This window comes from Schistocerca gregaria, chromosome X, assembly GCF_023897955.1.
Source record: "Schistocerca gregaria isolate iqSchGreg1 chromosome X, iqSchGreg1.2, whole genome shotgun sequence".
NCBI classification, from domain to species: Eukaryota; Metazoa; Arthropoda; class Insecta; order Orthoptera; family Acrididae; genus Schistocerca; species Schistocerca gregaria.
Genome location: NC_064931.1, coordinates 239,844,352 through 239,864,231, shown reverse-complemented (window position 1 = coordinate 239,864,231; position 19,880 = coordinate 239,844,352).

Genomic DNA, 19,880 nt, shown 5'->3' with positions numbered 1-19,880 from the left:
CATGCATAGTTTACTTGTGATATGCATAGATCAGCATTTTCATTTCTGTACCTACAACTGGCTCATGCTTTCTTGTTGCTGTCCAACATTCTCAGCCATATAGAGCTGCTGGGCCCATGATATACTTATGAACTTTCTGCTTAATATGATTAGGTATTTTCTTGTCACATAGCGTTCATTTTACTTGGCGCTCTTTTAGCTATGTGCTATAACTGTTGTAGATTCTCTGGGAACTTCCCATCATTCAGAGGTATGAGGAGGCCGAGGTGTTATGATGATAACGTTTGACGAATGGTTGGTTCTATTTGATTATGGTGTCACTAGTCTGAGGTCCACATTCCCAATGTTCAGTTTTCTTTATGTGTAACTTCAAGATGTTATGAAGCTATGGATAGAAACACATTGCTTTATCACAGTATACGAATATGTTACTAATGGACCACTCACAACGTTGAGTATGCACGTTATATTCGTTTGGAGAGCTTGTGAGCAACAGTATGTGTGTGCTGTTGATTCAGCTTGTGGCAGCGGACATCACCCTGGGGAGTGAAATGCAACCGAGTACTTCGGAGCAGCAGCCGTCTCAGATGCCCACTTCGTCAATATTGACATCTCCTACACCAGAGGCGCCAGTTCCGGTTATGATGGATTCACTTCCGTCACAAGTCACCATCACCCCTCAGGCAACACCTACAAATGACGAAAGGTTGCTTCAGATACAGACGTAAGTGCATATTTTCATTGTTTCTTCTTATTTACACTGTAATTCAGGCGGCATGCAACTTGGAAGATCAGTTGAACGGAACGAGTAGCGTATTGGGAAAACGTTATAAGTTAAACACGAACAAAAGTAAAACAAAGGTGATGATGTGTGGTAATATAAAGTCCGGACACGATGAGATCATTAGATTAGGAAATGAGTGGCTGACTGCTGTAGAAGCATTTTCCATTTTGAACATAAGTAAGCTCACAACCACAGGAGTAACCATGGACAAAGTATAGGCTGACAGGGCAAAATATCCTGGGAAAGACAAACAATTTACTATCTAATATAAATTTAAGTGTTACGAAGTGTCTTCTAAAATAATTTGTTTGGAATCTAGTGTTGTATGGAAGTAAAATGTTGGCAAGAAAAGGTAGACATACGAAAAGAGTAGAGGTTTTTAAAATTTGGTGCTACAGAAGAATGCTGGAAAGTAGAAGCATTTGATCGAGTAACTAATGATGAGGTACTGAAACACATGGGAGACAAAGTAGCTTTATGGAACAACTTGAATAAAGGAACGAGTAGGTTGATAGGACACACCCTGAGGCTTCAATTGGTAATGAAGGTAATACGGGTTATAAACACTGTAGAGCGACACAGAAAGAGATACAATGATCGGCTTCAAACGGATCTGAGATGTAGTAGTTATAGATGTATCAAAAGACTCAAACAACGTGGACTACCGTGGGGAGTTGCATTAAATCAGTATTCAGCCTGATGACAAGAAAACTTACCATTATATATATACGTATATGTTGCTTGAATAACTCAGTGCGCTGCTAAAGGAATCACACATAGATCGATTCATTTCCTGTGAATCATATCATGTTCTATATACTGTGGTCTTTCATAGTTTGCCTTCTATTTAGGTTTCATAACTAACCCTCATAGATCATTATTGTAGCTGAAGTGTGGCTGTACACAGATGATAGAAGTCTGTCAGTGGTAATATATTATTGTGTTTTGTAGGACTTATGCTTCTCAACTGAATCTGGACAAGACGTACCCCGAAGCAGAAGCTTGGAAATTCACTCCTAACGGCATTTCATCTTTGATTTCCAATAAAACGCAAGAAATGGAAAATGACTGTGCCATCATACCAGGATCAAATCAGCAGGAACAGAACATGTGGCAGTTTCACAGGATGGACCAAAGTAATGCTGCATATAATCAACTGACGTCAGTAGCACAAGGCCAATGGGAGAGCTGCTCCGCAGCATCAGAGGTATGTGGAATTCCATCCAGTCACATTGCCAGTGATGAACTTCCTATACTTCACAGAACACAACCGAAATTCCATATGCATCACGTATCTCAGCATGTTGGAATTTGGACAGTCGTTCCTGGTTTGATACAACACAAATTAGAACAGTTGTCCGTTGATATAAGAAGCGATCAATAAGTTTTTCTCTGAGGGCGTTACTGTAACGTATATGCAAAGCAGTGTGACTCCAATGCGGGTATATAAGCACCGAGATGTAGCAAGGGATTAGTTGGCATTCGTTACTTTCCAACGTGCGTGCAGTAAATGCGGGAAAATGAATTTTGGCGACGTTATTACCAAATGCGTCCATGCAGAATCTACGTTCTGTTATCTTTTTCTTGGTTGCCGAAGGGTAAACACCGGTACACATCCATAGGAGAATGAAGAAAGTATACGGGGCCGTCGCAGTTCGATCTGGGAGGCAGCCTTATCGATTACAGACAAGTGAGATACATTCGAGCGCCTACCTACAGCCAGTTATGGACTTCTTCACGAAGCATCACACTGTGTTTTGGCAAACAGTTTTATTCAACGTGCGTCGGTGGGATGATTGCGTCATGATTCACAGCGATTTTGCCTTATCGACTGGAGGCCGAACTTTCCCGGATAGGGACCTCCCGGCCAACGATGCCATACGCTCTATTACTTTTTTTTTGTTTTTTTGCATTATCGACTTACCGATTCTGGACTGCAAGGACTTTGAACAGAAACTTTTGATCGCGTCTTGTATATGCATTGAGACTAGTTTCACCAAGCATAGCAATAAACGGTTACATTTTAGGTTTTTCAAGAGCATGTTTCACAAGTAAGGCCTACAGGAGGAAAATTTCACAAAAAAAATTAAGCGCAGTTCAAAACCACACTGCGAAAGTGATATAAGTACATCATAGAACGTGTTCGAAGTGTCGGATGCGTTACATGGTACAACTGAAACATAACTGAAATACAACCCCAACTCTAAACGACGATGCATAGCTGTCGTTAATCGTTGCCATTATGGAACACCAACTGATTCATAACAAGACAGTTCATCACTACGATGAGAGACACAACAGAGCAGCTTATCATTAAATTTATTTATTTATTTGGCAGCTTGGACTGTACATATGTGGATCATAGCCAAATACATATTTGCAATGTTAGTTTAACGCAGTAAATGGTCACGAACGAACAGAATTATCAAGGTATTTCATTTTTAATTACACCAGCATCATACATAATAACACATCTTGTTTCTACTGTACAGCATACGTACACACGTTCTATTTCTATTCTACTGTACATAAGAAAACATCTTGAATTTTGTATGCACATTTTAATTCCAATGAATTGCATGTTTGTTTCAAATATTATGCGTTTAGTGTTTATTTATTGACTGAATAGAAACGACTTTGTACAACAACAGTCTTACTGTTAGCTTCTTAAGTTTCTCTTTCACGCTAATGTCGGAAATGCGGTAAACAGTTATACAGTTTTATTGCCATCAAAGCTGTACTTCTTTCTAGTTTAGCTATGTACTTTTGTGGAACTCTTAACATTATACTGTTTCTAGCAGCATTGTTATGTATATCTTCATTTTTATTGAAACTATTTCTACGTTACCATGCAAACAGTAGTATTTATATCTCCATGAGTAGGTGCACTTTGATTATAAGCACCCGGTAGGTTTTCTAAGCATTGGCGTACAGCTATCTGATCTTATTGCATTACCCATTTCGCGATGGTTACTATTTGCCATTGTAAACTTTTTGCGTCACTCTACTTAGTCTATATTTCTTTTCCAAAGTCATAATAGCTTTAAGATACGAGAAATACAGCATTCGCATAGCATCGTCTGTGACTAGGGGTTTAATGTTTCTGAGAACAAGTATAACAGAACTTAGTTTGACAGTTAGTATAGTAATGTGGTGTTCCAACGGTAAACAATTATCTATACTTTGCCCTTAAGAACTTTGTGTTTTAAACTAAATTCATATCCAGTTCTTGTAATTGTGGCGATTCCTCTATTCCCCTTTTTTGTTGTTCTCAAATAGTACTGCATTGGTTTCTTTTTTATGGAGAATTAGGGCGGGCCACTGGTGGTCGAGCGGTTTTAGGCGCTTCAGTCTGGAACCGCGCGACCGCTACGGTCGCAGGTTCGAATCCTGCCTCGCGCATGGATGTGTGTGATGTACTTAGGTTAGTTAGGTTTACGTAGTTCTAAGTTGTAGGGGACTGATGGCCTGAGATGTTACGTCCTATAGTGCTCAGAGCCATTTGAATTTGGAGAATTAGGCTACTGGTTCCTGGCTACTGGGTGATAGACTCAGACATCAGTTAAATTTTTTATCTGGTATCACATGAATTTGTGTCAGTGTTTATGCTGCTGGAATCATTTCGCTTTCAGTGTTAAGAGATGAGTAATTTAAATACACTCCTGGAAATTGAAATAAGAACACCGTGAATTCATTGTCCCAGGAAGGGGAAACTTTATGGACACATTCCTGGGGTCAGATACATCACATGATCACACTGACAGAACCACAGGCACATACACACAGGCAACAGAGCATGCACAATGTCGGCACTAGGACAGTTTATATCCACCTTTCGCAGCAATGCAGGCTGCTATTCTCCCATGGAGACGATCGTAGAGATGCTGGATGTAGTCCTGTGGAACGGCTTGCCATGCCATTTCCACCTGGCGCCTCAGTTGGACCAGCGTTCGTGCTGGACGTGGAGACCGCGTGAGACGACGCTTCATCCAGTCCCAAACATGCTCAATGGGGGACAGATCCGGAGATCTTGCTGGCCAGGGTAGTCGACTTACACCTTCTAGAGCACGTGGGATGGCACGGGATACATGCGGACGTGCATTGTCCTGTTGGAACAGCATGTTCCCTTGCCGGTCTAGGAATGGTAGAACGATGGGTTCGATGACGGTTTGGATGTACCGTGCACTATTCAGTGTCCCCTCGACGATCACCAGAGGTGTACGGCCAGTGTAAGAGATCGCTCCCCACACCATGATGCCGGGTGTTGGCCCTGTGTGCCTCGGTCGTATGCAGTCCTGATTGTGGCGCTCACCTGCACGGCGCCAAACACGCATACGCACCAAGGCTGAAGCGACTCTCATCGCTGAAGACGACACGTCTCCATTCGTCCCTCCATTCACGCCTGTCGCGACACCACTGGAGGCGGCCTGCACGATGTTGGGGCGTGAGCGGAAGACGGCCTAACGGTGTGCGGGACCGTAGCCCAGCTTCATGGAGACGGTTGCAAATGGTCCTCGCCGATTCCCCAGGAGCAACAGTGTCCCTAATTTGCTGGGAAGTGGCGGTGCGGTCCCCTACGGCACTGCGTAGGATCCTACGGTCTTGGCGTGCATCCGTGCGTCGCTGCCGTCCGGTCCCAGGTCGACGGGCACGTGCACCTTCCGCCGACCACTGGCGACAACATCGAAGTACTGTGGAGACCACACGCCCCACGTGTTGAGCAATTCGGCGGTACGTCCACCCGGCCTCCGGCATGCCCACTTTACGCCCTCGCTCAAAGTCCGTCAGCTGCACATACGGTTCACGTCCACGCTGTCGCGGCATGCTACCAGTGTTATAGACTGCGATGGAGCTCCGTATGCCACGGCAAACTGGCTGACACTGACGGCGGCGGTGCACAAGTACTGCGCAGCTAGCGCCATTCGACTGCCAACACCGCGGTTCCTGGTGTGTCCGCTGTGCCGTGCGTGTGATCATTGCTTGTACAGCCCTCTCGCAGTGTCCGGAGCAAGTATGGTGGGTCTGACACACCGGTGTCAATGTGTTCTTTTTTCTATTTCCAGGAGTGTACATTCGAAACAACAGCGACACTAATATGCTTCCTTGTTCTAGACCATAACTTATTTGAAACTGACAGATAGTTCTCTCGCTCGAATTGTATTTTTACTGCTTCTTTCCTATTTTGCAGGTATGGTTTCTTGATACAAACAGCTGTTCCTTTAATCCCACAGTGATTAAGTTTCTTTACTAAAATATCATCTTCAACTAGGCGATAGCTTTCGATAACTCATAAAATATACAAAGTGGAATTCGGCCTGTATCTAATCCCTCTGAAATTATATTTATACGTTCAAATGCTCCAGAAACTAAAATCAAATGTATATCATTTTTCCTATACCTTTTACGAAAATTGACAGTAGGATAACTGGTCTGAAGTTGCCTGAGCGCAGTGGACCTTGATCTTCGTGTAATGGTAAAACATTGGCCATTATCATTCTGTCTGGAGAACTACCTTCCGTCAGACACGAATTAACTAGATTGCCGAAAGGTTTGGCCACTTTATTTGTTGTTCACTTTAAAATTTTATTTGAAGGCCGATTTATGTAAGTGGAGGTTTTATTATAGAATTTATAATTTTTATTACCTCTTGCTCTGTTGTAGGATTGCAATATAACTTCAGTTAATTATGGGACCTTGTTTATTTTTAAGCAGCTTGCCGAGGATCATTATTTATGTTGTTCAAGTCTTTGTCATATGCTTTCAAAATATTTGTTGTAAGTGCTACTAACAGCTAAATATTATTTTATTATTCAGTTGTTTAGATGGAGCTTTATGGTTTACACTTATTGCCAGGAGATTATCTTGTTTCTTTTTTCATTACTTAGCATGTGTTCCTGCCTCTGCTTGCTTTTAAGTAAATATCCAATAAAATTTTATCAGTTATATTATCAGAAAAGTACAATGGCAGCCAATTTCCATTTTCCACTTTTTCTTTATAATCTATTCGTTACAGATGTTGATGTCTCTATAAGAGAAACAGTAGCGAGTCTCTACCTGCACAGAATTTATATTTGAGCACAGTGAATTGCGGTCAGATAGACTCACTTCCTTTATTGGGCACCTGTACTTGTTGAATTCAACATTTATAATTACAAAATCAGTGACAGATTGAGTATTCTTGCTAAATCTAATAAAACACTTAACGCTATTATGAAAACCACATGTAATATTAGAGTGAAACTCTTTTACAACCTTGTGTCAGATAAAGAGTTAATACTGAAGTCCCCTCATAAAACTGCTTTACATTTCCAGAAGTGCAACAGCGCGCTATCCATTTCTTGTACAGATCTATTGAAACCACGACATGGTGCCTAAAATACAGATATTATTGTATACGTTACGTTTTGTAGACAAGTATTAGCACCATTGAATTCTCAGTGCCTTTTTGCAGCATATATGTCTATGAGAAATGCTGCTATTGGGAATGTTATGCTTTCGCTTACAAATACGCAATTGCCTCCACTAATGAAGTGTTTCCTGCAAAAATGTGACATTAATTTATAACTTTCTATATAGATCTACTTAACTTTATTTCCTCTGAGCCAGTGCTCTGTTGCACATATAATTAATAGTCTTAATTCGGTGTCAATAGCAAGTTTAAAATTTTACTTTTTATGGACTGCATAGTTCTCTTTAAATGAGAAACATACTGACATGTTCTTAGAAGGAATACATCATTCACATTCGCTTGATTCTACGATACTAATCTTACCGTTCCTATTAGCGTTGTATTGCGAAACCATCGAATGGTGTCAGGAAACTTGACTGTTTACGTTGCATGCACTGTGTGCTGCACCACGCAACTTCCTTGTTACACGACAGTGGTCTGCACATGGAGTTTCTGCTTTTCTGTCTAATGGCAGCCCACAAACACAGCATTTGCAGGCTTTCTTGTATAAAGCATCATTGAATTGGGGTTGGGTTGTTTTTGGGAAGGAGACCAGACAGTGACGTCATCGGTCTCATCGGATTGGGGGAGGATGGGGAAGGAAGTCGGCAGTGCCCTTTCAAAGGAATCAACCCGCCATTTGCCAGGAGCGATTTAGAGAAATCACGGAAATCCTAAATCAGGATGGCCGGACGCGGGATTGAACTTTAGTCCTCCCGAATGCGAGTCCAGTGTCTAACCACTGCGCCACCTCGCTCGGTATAAAGCATCATTCTCATGTGAGTTGGACACGAGAATGTCAGTGCTGTAAATGTGATCCACACACGAAGCAATTTGCTCAAGCTCACCGTGCAACTGTCTCACAGGATTATCCCCGACAAATTCTCTGAAACGATTTTTAATTGAATCATAGGAGCACATAACTTAATAAACAGCTGCATATGGTACATGCCACTCTGTGTGGGTTGTATGGGAGGCATTCCAATTCAGGATGTACTGCAGGAGGAGAACACTCCAGGTGGTGGAAATTCTTACACTTCATAAACTCGTCTTCCTCAACTGGCATTTTTACAGATACTTGTTCTTGGGTGGAGCAATCAATAAGATACTTCTCTTGACCCTTACTCATAGTAAAATTGTTGAAGCATCTGGAGCAATAATACTGTACATCATTGTGTTTATTCTGTCATGTGTTAAGTGGACAAGTCCTTGACCCACATATAGCGCGGTTTGTGGCCCTTAGAGAATAACAGCAAATCTACATGTTTCTCACGCTGACCACATACTTTGGAAAGGCACGAAAGTCCATCAGTTTTATGATTCTCTAGTTTCTCTTCCCACAGTACTGTGTGTAACGGAACACTGGCTCAGAGGACAAAAAGTTAAGTAGATCTATATAGAAAGTTATAAATTAATGTCATATTTTTGCATGATATATAAACATGAAATGATTATAGTGTTTTCTGCCTTTCAAATTTAGGCACAGCCTGCAGCGTCACAGGAAATAAGATGCCCTTCAAGTCAAATAGCGCACGAATATCGTCCTTCCCTTATGTGGAAGCATGTTTATGTCGTAGAATTTAATTATTTTCACAAGCCAGTATTGACCAGACAAAGCAGAATTCGTCTTTAAGGTTCTGAACAATGATGCACGCGTTTTTAGCAGCTATATCCTTCAGAAGTTGGATATAGCTTGATCCCTAGTCAAAGAAGTTGGTGTGCACATCCAAATAACGTATACTGCGGAGTATATTACCAGTCTGTCTTAACTGCATTTCAGAAAACTGGCCTGGTATGGAACTCAAGATGAAATCATAAACCCACCTAATAACTGAATCACCCTACATCATTACACCAATCCCCCCTACCCCAAATATAGATGGTAACTTTCTGCTCCACACCACCTTCATGTTTGGGTTTACATTAGTTAACAGCATAGTACTGCTGTACATGTAATACTGGGATAACAAAGATCTCTTAAGATTCTAGGAAGCTTCACTTCCAGAAAGGGAATACTCAAATTAAGGAAAGGTTAGGGTCTATACACCTTGCAGAAGAATTATGTATGTGGTCATTCGAGATCAGCTCCCTATATGGGCCTGTAATCACAGAGTAGTGTGATGCTGGCATGCTGATGACCTGGTCCAGTCCTAATCCTATTGGATAGGTGAATTAGTTGCTGCTGCTAGACTGCTAATAACTATAGTTAGATGATCCTGGGTGAGGAGACGGAGAGTGATGCAATTAGGACCCTGCAGACGTCCCCACAAGAGGACCCTGACCGCAGGGAATCCATCCAATGAAGATCCTGGACGTGGTAACGGCGCTATAGACGCTCCCTCATTGAACAAGTCCATCCATGACGACCCAGCATGAGGGAATTGTAAAAACTACTGTCAAATGGTAATGGCGCCGTAGAGGCAGTGCAACAGATAGCCCTATACACGGGAGTGTATCTACGAAGACCCCACACATAGTGGTGGCGACAGCAACGGTAATATCAATAACAATTAGGACATGGTATTTTAGTTGCTGGATGAAGTCCGCCTACAGACGGAATCCTCAGATATTTTGCAAGGAAAAAAAGACAGTGATAAGTATCTTACACGTAAGGAAAGAAAAAAGTAATCTTATGTCAATGATAATCAATGGTACTAACTCGTAGATTGAACTGTGTCGTATGTGGCTGTCGTATTATTTTCGTCTGTTTGTAGGTCACCTCTTGTTACCATCACCAGATCATCTTCATAATTATTGTCGAGCACACATAGAAACAAAGAAATTTGTCATCAGCACTTCGCATAAATCTGACTTACAAAGTTATTGCAGAAGAAGCATTACTTATGTATCTTCTCATCTATGATGGGGCAGATTCATCCCTGTTGGCAAATGGATGTTAATGGAATCATAGGCTGAAACAGCTCAACCCATACTCTCCCCATGGCTTCATTGATTTTTATACTACCTAGAAACAAGAAGACAGACATTTGGTAATCATTTAATGCAAGTGCGACTTATTGTAGAGGAAGAATGAACTGCTACAATTTCATACAAATTCTTTCGTCGATTGTTGATGGCCATCCCTGTGGGCAATGGACAAAATGTGTCAAGGCCTGGGGTGAATAATGCTGGAGTTGACATCCTATGATGTTCCATATGGGCTCGACTGGACACAGATCTGATGGTCGAGCAGGACAAGTCAACATGTCGACACCCTGTAGAGCATGCTGAGCTACAACAGCGGTACGTAGCGATCGTTATCCTGTTGGAAAACATCTCCTGGAATGCTGTTCATGAATGGAAATTCTACAAGTCGAATTACCAGGCCGACTTATAAATTTGCAATCAGGGTGCGTGGGATAATCCTGAGAGTGGTCTTGCTCTAATGTAAAATCGCACCCCAGACTACAAATCCAGTGTGTCTAGAACACAGACAGGTGATTTGGAGGCCCTGAACCTGCCTCCTTCTAACCAACACATGGTCATCACTGGCACCGAGGCAGAACCAGCTTTTATCGGAGACCTCCACCATGCCCTCCAGTGAAATTTCGCCTGACGAAATGAAGTCGGAAATGGCGGTGGTTGGGGGTCAGTGGAATGCATATTACAAGGCATCTGGCCCGGAGCTGTCCTTAGAGTAACCGATTTGTAGCAGATCGTTGTGTCACTGTGGTGCCAACTGCTGCTCAAATTACTGCTGTAGATGCAGTACAATGCACGAGAGCCATACTTCGTACAGTATGGCCTTCCCTCTTGGTAGTGCCACGTGGCCATCTGGAGCCCCATGTTCTTGCGACCATGCACTCTGATGACCACTGCTGCCAACAATCCTGTACAGTGGCTACGTAACTGCCACGTCTGCCTGCAGTATCACAGAAGGCACATCAAGCTTTTCATAGCCCTGTTACACGGCCTCGTTCAAACTCCGTGAGGCGTTGATAATGGCGTCTTTGTCACCTTAAAGGTAGTCCTAAAGTCAACTCACCACGTCCAGTCTCAAAGGTAACCAACGCTCACGACTGTTACAGCATGTATTTAAAGCAAACTTGATTTGCATCCTCATAGTGGGGCTACTAACGCCACTGTTATGCGACTGGCATGAAATTTGAATAGACATCATCTTCCAGACGTAGACACACATCTACCTACTCTTGTTTACATCGCACAGCTCCTTATTGGTGTTGTGATTTTATTTCGCCGGTGTATGTCGTGTAATAGACTGTATACTGTAATACTCCTGTTCAGCTGTAAGATATCATATGGGTAGAATTCTCTGTATAAATAACCTTACCATTATTTATTTTGCAGTTCTCACATACACTCGAATCTGTCTTCAGGTATCCGCTCCACTTGGTATGCAGTGCCATTATAATGAATATGTTTCTAACTGTACAGTTGCTTTAACTGACCAAGTCTGACGACCAGTGGTCAGAAGACGTGAATATTTATTTAGGTCCCAAGAATGGAAAAATAATGAAAGCATAGCACAGGAATTCAGTACCTTCGGGAATCTTAGGCACTCTTTCTCTGATACTGAAATATTGTGCATATTACAGATGACCACCTCCAATAATATTTTATTTTCTTCAGAATAGAATCTCCTTGAACTTAACAGCTGTAATCCGTTGCGCTTTTCACTAAAATGAGTTCTACCTGAAATAGAAGATGGGGAAAGACAGGAAAAGGATGGTTGCGAATTCGTGATTACCAGCTGTACAGGGTATTGTGGTAATTCAGAGGCTAAAGTTGAAAATATTTACCTTACAGGGACTTTAACTTGGATGTTCCATTTGTCTAGAAAAGTTGCCCTAACTGCCTCCGCCATTCGGATACACTTTTCGTCTGACTCCACTTCTCAGCTTATCACAAGCTGCGACGCAGAGTCCTCCGCCCATTAACCTCCTACTCACAATGTGTTTATTCTTGTAGGAGTTCGGACGATTCTAGTACATCTGCACTGAAACAGACGCCAAGCAGCCGCTACGCAGTTACAGAAATGTATATATTTGAGTGGTGTCTAATAGATTGGACACCACTCATGATGATGTGGCTGGTACATACATTTATGTGAAATATAAGATGGGGAAAGAAATGGAAAGGATGGGTGGGAATTCTTGATTTCCACCCGTACAGGGTCGTGTGGTAATGCAGTGGCGCAAGATGAATATATGTACTGGATCGGGGTTCTAACCTGGATGCTTCACTTCTCTAGAAAGAGAACGGTTGCCTTTATCATCCCAAAGTGGTATCTGTTTAGTCGGGCAAGTTCGACAGAGTGGAAACCACTTGTTGTCGTCCATCTGGTGCTTACATTTACATGAAAGAAAAAGGTGGAGAATGAAAGGGAAAAGGTGGGTGGAAATTCATGACTTCTACCAGCACGAGACATTGTATTAATGCAATGGAAAAAGCAGAAAACTTTTGCCAGACCAGGATTTGGAACTGGATGATCCACCTCTCTAAAGGAGTTGCCTTAACTGTCCATTAATCTCTTTCCTGAAAATTATTGATCTCCATAGGAGTTTTGACAACGCCAGTGTATAAACACTGAAACAAGCAGCCATTGCGCCCTTACAGAAATGTCGGACATGTCCGACAGAATGGATATCACTCAATTATATACAAAATCAGTTCTTATTTCGAGTGCATCATGACTTGCCTCATATGTTCAAGGAATCCAAAAATCATCTTGAGTGGTAATCATAAAATAAAGAAGTCATATTCACTTACCGATCTGTCTGTAACCTGTCCTGCACACTGCAGGCAACTGACGTTAGAAATTGTTGATGAAACGTATGTCAGAAGTTTCGATGTGGTAGCCACGTAACAAGTGTGGTAAATTCTAATGCCAATCTACTGGTATCTTACTGCTTGAAACGGAAAGGTGAACGCATTACGCATGAGTCACAAAGCTGATGTAAGTATTCCATTTTTCCGTAAAAACCGCAGTTCTAGATAAAGGAAACTGTTGCTATAAATTGTCAACGTATCCTGCTGCTGAATAATCATTCGTAATTTGTTATGGTTAAGAACGTTTCTGAAGCAAACTGTTTATGGTAAATATATACCTGATGGATGACTCGTTCATCATATAGAACTAGAGCTATTGTATCTAGTGATGCCATAGCAAGGTTTCAAAACCTATCGCTTTCAGAAACTTTAAATTTTCTGATGCTATCGCACTGTGCTTCCATTGCAAAGTAATGTAGCGACGATTGTGAGAGCTAGATTTCTACTTAACATCTATATCGCTGCAGATGGAGGTAGATAACTATCTCCTCACCGCAAAAAAAATCAACTAAACTTCCGTCCTGATTTAGAATATTAAGTCCGAGATGGTCTAATGTCTGGACAGTTACTTGACGATATATCAGGTTGAGTGTAACTGCTACAGCCTTGTATTCTCAACCTACTGTAAGGTAGGATCCATAGATAGTTTGTTTTAGCCAGTCGTTCAAGTATTATTTCCTTGAAATACTAGCTTCGACATGGTTTTTTGCTTACCAGAAATATATTCATAAGTTCTGCTGACTAGTTAAATTTAGCGCATATTTTCTGTAAACCTTAGCTCGTTGAGAAACCCAGCACTGGTCCTATTGAACCTTTCTGAGTAAAGTCTATTGTCTACTCCAACATTTCTATCTATGTTTTAAACAAGATAACATTTGCACATAACTCAAATCTATTTGCAAATCGTTTCATAATGCATATGAACCGGATTGTATTTCTAAAACTTTGCCCCCTGCTAGATGAAGCTTGCTCACCTTATTAATGTTCAGAATGGTGTTTTACGTTTCCCTTGATTAGGTCAATTGATGGAAAGTAATTCGCATTTAATACTGATGATCGTTCCTTAGAAGTATGACATGACATTCTGAAATCGAGTGATGCACTTATGAATATGCAGTTTGTGTTGAAGCGTTCGTTAGGAGAAACATGTCCACAGAGATAAGAATTGAAGTCGTAGAACACGTGATTGTTATTGGTAGAGTTATGGCACTATTCCTTTGGTGTTCATAAGCCACCGTATGAGATGAAGTATTGCACATTTTTCCTGTTCCTCTTAACACATGCACACCAGTCAGTCCCTGCTACTCCAGCAACAAATAGGTTAACAGTGCCACATTATCCACTTTTCCACACCATCTTCGGTACTGCCTCCCTCTTAAAAACTCCATGGAAACGCCAGATGTGGATTTTTTTGTGAATTTAAGCAGATATGAATTAATAAGTCATCTGGCGGGAAGTATGGCTATGAAAATTTTTTTCCACAATCCAAGCCCACAATGGACCCAGTAAGAGTGTTATGTCTTTGCACACCCCGAAGTTGCTGTTCCGCATTCTGTGCATTCTTCACTGTCTGCTGTATATTTTCAGTGCCTTGGGCCACAGAACCTACGCTTGATAACCCAACCAAAGCTTGAATTAAAAATGGAATAATTCCATTCAATGCCTTAGGTTTAGTAGGCTCACGGGTGTTCTAACCTTTCTGCTTGCACTTCTCACTCCTTCCTGCTTCAGAATACTTTCGGCCACTGAAACGATGACTGAATGCAATTTTTGAACTTTACAAAGGGTACACGTGATCTGAGGCATTCCCGGCGTATACGGTATTTCAAGGGTTCTCGGGTGTCCAGCCGGGGTGATCGTGGAATGCTCACGATATATCGGCAAATAACGGCTCCGCGATCATAAAATGGTGCTGATGCAATGGTCTGTCCGCTCTCTGTCGCTAGTATTTATCTCTCGTTGGTCCACGTGCGATTCCGTGCGCCGACGGTGCGAGGAGTGTTCAGTTGTAGGGGGAGTGTTGGCTGCGGCAGGGTATGAGGGGTGGGGGGGAAGGAGGGGAGCAGTATCTCTTTGATGGCCTTGGTGGAATGCCATCGTGTCCGCTTGCTCCTTTGCTCCTTGATAGAGCTTCGTATTCGTTCCCAGGCGCTACTGAGTTGGTAACCAGTGCCCCTGTTGACGAGGTTACCTCTTAGGCGAATTTCTAAGGCCTCTTTCAAGATGCAGTCCCAGCAGTTCTTTATGGAGACCAGTACTTTTGTCTCGTCATAATTCGCTGTGTGTCTAGTGCTTATGCAATGTTCTGATAGGGCAAATTTGCTTCCTTGGTCTTGGCGAGTCTTGCGTTGGTGTTCTTTACATCGATCTTCCACCACATGAACTGTATGGTCGACAAAAGATTTGCCACAGGCGCACGGAATTTCGTAATCGCCCACTTTATTGAGGCCGACATCGTCCTTAACCATTTCTAGTAACGCGCGTGTCTTAGCCGGTGAGCGGAAGACAGTGTCGATCTTGCGTTGCTTCAATACTCTTCCTATTTTGGATGACACGTTCCCTGTAAAAGGTAGAAACGCTAGGCCTTTTTACTCTTCTTCCTTTTGTTCTACATCTTGGCTCCTAATGAGCTTCTGTTGTAGGAAGGCAAGGCCCTTAGGATTTGGCGATTGCCGTATCCATTGTCGCGGAACAAAGTCCAAGTGTTGAAGCTCCGTTGATAGGGTCTTTGGGTCCGAGATCGTATGTCCTCTGTGTACCAAGGTTTAAACACTCCATTTAGGTGAACCGCATGGTGGCAGCTGGAAGCATGTAGGTACAAGTCAGTGTGTGCGGACTTGCGGTGGATACTGTGACCTAGCGAGCCATGTAACCTGTGCTGCACCGGGAAATCAAGGAAGGGTAGTTGTCAATCTTTCTCGATTTCCATAGTGAACGGTATGTTATTATGCTTGGAATTTAGACGTTGTAGAAGTATTTATAGTTAGTCCTTTCCATGTGGCCAGATTACGGTCTTCATAAGCCACCTAAAGGCGCTAACTTTACAATAAACCGACATCATAGTCAGCTATGATGTCGTGTCGCCAGTTACACGAGTCTCCCCGGAAGATTCCATCAACTTATTCAGTGAGAAATTCGAGGCAGAACTGACACAGCTTTTCAGGCATGTTAACATCGATCTACTTTGTCTTAAACTTCCAGTACTAACAGCAGACCGACGGATTGGCCATGGGGAGCCCTCTCCCTCTCTCTTCTGGCAGCCAACCTATTCATGGAGAGTTTCAAAGAAGTATTCCGGAAACCGCCGAACTGAAACCTGTATGTTACTTCCGATATGTGGACGACACATTTGTAAACTGGCCACATGAAAGGACCAACTACAAATAATTCTACCTCATCTACATTCCATCCATAATAACATACAGATCACTATAGAAATCGAGAAAGATGGATAACTACCCTTGCTTGATGTCCTGTGGCAGCTCAGGTCAGATGGCTCGCAAGCTCACGGTGTGTACTGCAATTCCGCCCACACTGACCTGCACCTACACGCTTCCTGCTACCACCATCCGACTCAGCAAAACGGAGTTCTTAACACCTTGGTACGCAGAGCACATACGATCTCGGACCCACAAAACCTATCAGTGGAACTTAAATACTTGGAGACTGAGTTCCGAGACAATGGATACGTCAATCGCCAAATACAAAGGGCCTTCCAACAACAGAAGCGCAGTAAGGACGAAGATGAAGAACAAACTGAAGAAGAGAAAAAAGTCTTGGAGTTTCTAAGTTTTACAGGCAACGTTTCGTCCAAAATAGGGATACTATTGAGGCAACACAAGAACGACTATTACCGACCACCGGCGAAGACGCGCTCCTTACTGGAAAAGTTAAAAGACGATTCCGGTCTCAAGAAAGCGTGTGTATACAAAATTCCGTGCGGCTGTGGCAAATTCTGTATCGGCCAAACTGTTCATACGGTGGAAGATCGATGTGAAGAACACCAACACTGCACCAGCCTAGGCCAACCAAGCCAATCTACGCCAGCAGAACAATGCATAGAAACTGAACACAGAGGGAATTATCAAGAGACAAAAGTACTGGCCTCCAGATATAACTACTGGGACTACATCCTCAAAGATGCCATAGGAATTCACGTAACAAGCAACTTCGTGAACAGAGACACTGGTTACCTACTCCAGTAAGGTCTGGGAACCAATACTAAGCTTCATCAAGGAGCAACAATGGAAGCGAACATGACAATATTCTACCAAGACAGCTGAAGAGATACTGAGCCTCCCTCCCGCCCCATCACTTACAGCTGCCTTCACTTCCCCCACAACCGAATACGCCGCACCGGCCGCTGTGTCCAAGCGGCTCTAGGCGCTTCAGTCCGCAACCACACTGTTACTACGGTCGTAGGTTTGTATTCTGCCTCGGGCATGGATGTGCGTAACATCCTTAGGTTAGTTAGGTGTAAGTAGTTTTAAGTGTAGGGGACTGATGACCTCAGATGTTAAGTCTCGTAGTGCTTATAGCCATTTGAACCATTTGAATACGCCGCGCTCCGACGGCGCACGGAATCGCACGTGGACCCGCGAGAGATAAATACTAGCGGCAGAGAGAGGACAGACCATTCCATCAGCACCACCTGATAATGGTGGAACGGTTATTCGCTGAAATATCGTGGGCATTCGACGGCCGTATCCGGCTGGACACCCGAGAATCCTTCAAACATCCCAAAAGGTTTTCCACTTTCTTAAACGACTGACGAGCTACGTTCATAACCCTTTTAAAAGTTATTCCAACACACAATCTAAGTTTTTCATGCCTTTGATTTAACAACTGCAAATACTCGATATGTTGACCGATGCCTATATACCTTCTTCCACGTAGTTGTTCAGCTTTGTCGAATAAAATTCAGTAAGCGACGTGACGTTCTGCTAAAGCTTTATTTGCAGCATATGCCAAATAATATTCCTTGACACCTCGTCCAGCTAGTTAATACCATTATTACTCCACTTCAGGCACATACACAATTTATTTTTAGGTCCAGAATAACTACACCCTGATATATGTACGCCCTGAGTTAAAAAAAAGGGATCGAAATTGGAATATGTGATATATGTGTACAGACAAACAAATAATTACAATTTCGGAAAAATTGTATGATTCTTAGACGAGAAAGAGCTCCACAAATTGAGCAAGTAAATAACTCTTTGGTCGATTTCTGGCCCTTATGCAAGCACTTATTCAGGTTGGCATTGATTGATTAATACAGTTGTTGGAAGTCCTCCTAACGGATATCGTGGCAAATTATGTCCAATTGGCCAGTTAAATTGTCAGTTGTCCCACCTGGTTCGAGGTCCCTGCCACTAATACTCCAAATGTTCTCAGTTGGCGAGAGGTCCGGCGACCTTGCTGCCGGGAATAGGATTTGACAAGCTCTAAGGCAAGCAGTGGAAACACTCGCAGTGTGTAATTGGCGACTACCTTGCTGAAATTTAAGCCCAAGATGACTTGCCATGAAAGATAACCAAACTCAACATATGACATTGTTGAGATACCCTTGTGCTGCAAGAGTGCCGCGTATGACAACCAAACGAATCATATTATGAAATAAAACGGCACCCCAAAACATCATTCCAGGCTGTCATATTGTATGGTGGCCGATAGTAACTCACTGTCATGGGCGTCTACAGACACGTCTTCTGCTTGGGATCTCATTGACTGGAGTAGAATTGTCTTCAGTGATGAGTCCCGCTCCGAAATGAGTCCAGATGTGCCACCGAAGACGTGCCTGGAGACGTCCCAGACAGCGGCGAGGTACTAATCTCCACAACAAATTAAATGTGCAGATGTTCTTATTTTAGTGTGTGCTCATGTTGCAGGTTGCGGCAGTGGCTACAGGCCTGGAGTCGGGAATGGAGCTGGAACTTGGCCCCTCATTGCCTCACGCACCACTGACCCCTCTTTCACTGACACCATCTCGGGCGCCGCAGATGGCAGCCGCATCTCTGGTGCCTTCACATCAATCGCATTACACCAGCACCCCTCTGTCACAGTTGATGATCGACAATAGACTGACGCAGATGCAGTCGTAAGTATTAATTATCGTTATATCCCTGAAATGTATGTGGTATATTGTTGGACCATTCGAAATATTACCAGTGCTGCCTATAATAAAAGATACACTCTACATGAGAGTACGGGACGGAACGTAACAAATATTTTGAACTTGGTCAAATGTAGTCTGTTGGCGACTATCTGATTCTATGTCTCTAAGACCTATCTTTTGGGTAAGGTGGGCAGCATTCTGAAAGATTTCCCGAGGTCTCTTTTGCGTATGGTTCACGGGCTATGAATTTCAGATGCTTAAAATATATACTCATGTAAGTTAAGGTGGGTGGGTAGAAGAAACATCGCTGCAATGTTCGAATACAGTATGATGCTCGATTCAGTCACATCGATTAAATATACAGTTATAAAGAGGCCAAAGGAACTGGAGTGCATCGTGAGGTCAGCTGTATGGAAAATGAACGACCAACTGTTACTTTTTTTCTTTCTTAGAGTAGTGGAATGATGTAGCGCCCTTAGAAAAGGCATTTCGCTACAGAGCGTCTGTGCGGCGCATTACTGAGTGCGTCTAAGGCTCTTGCCGCCTTCACCAGATCATAGTAAAGGATGACGTCAAAGCAATCCTAAGGCCAGCTTCTAAATTTGTTGCCGGCCGCGGTGGCCGTGCGGTGCTAGGCGCTCAGTCCGGAACCGCGCGACTGCTACGGTCGCAGGTTCGAATCCTGCCTCGGGCATGGATGTGTGTCATGTCCTTAGGTTAGTTAGGTTCAAGTAGTTCTA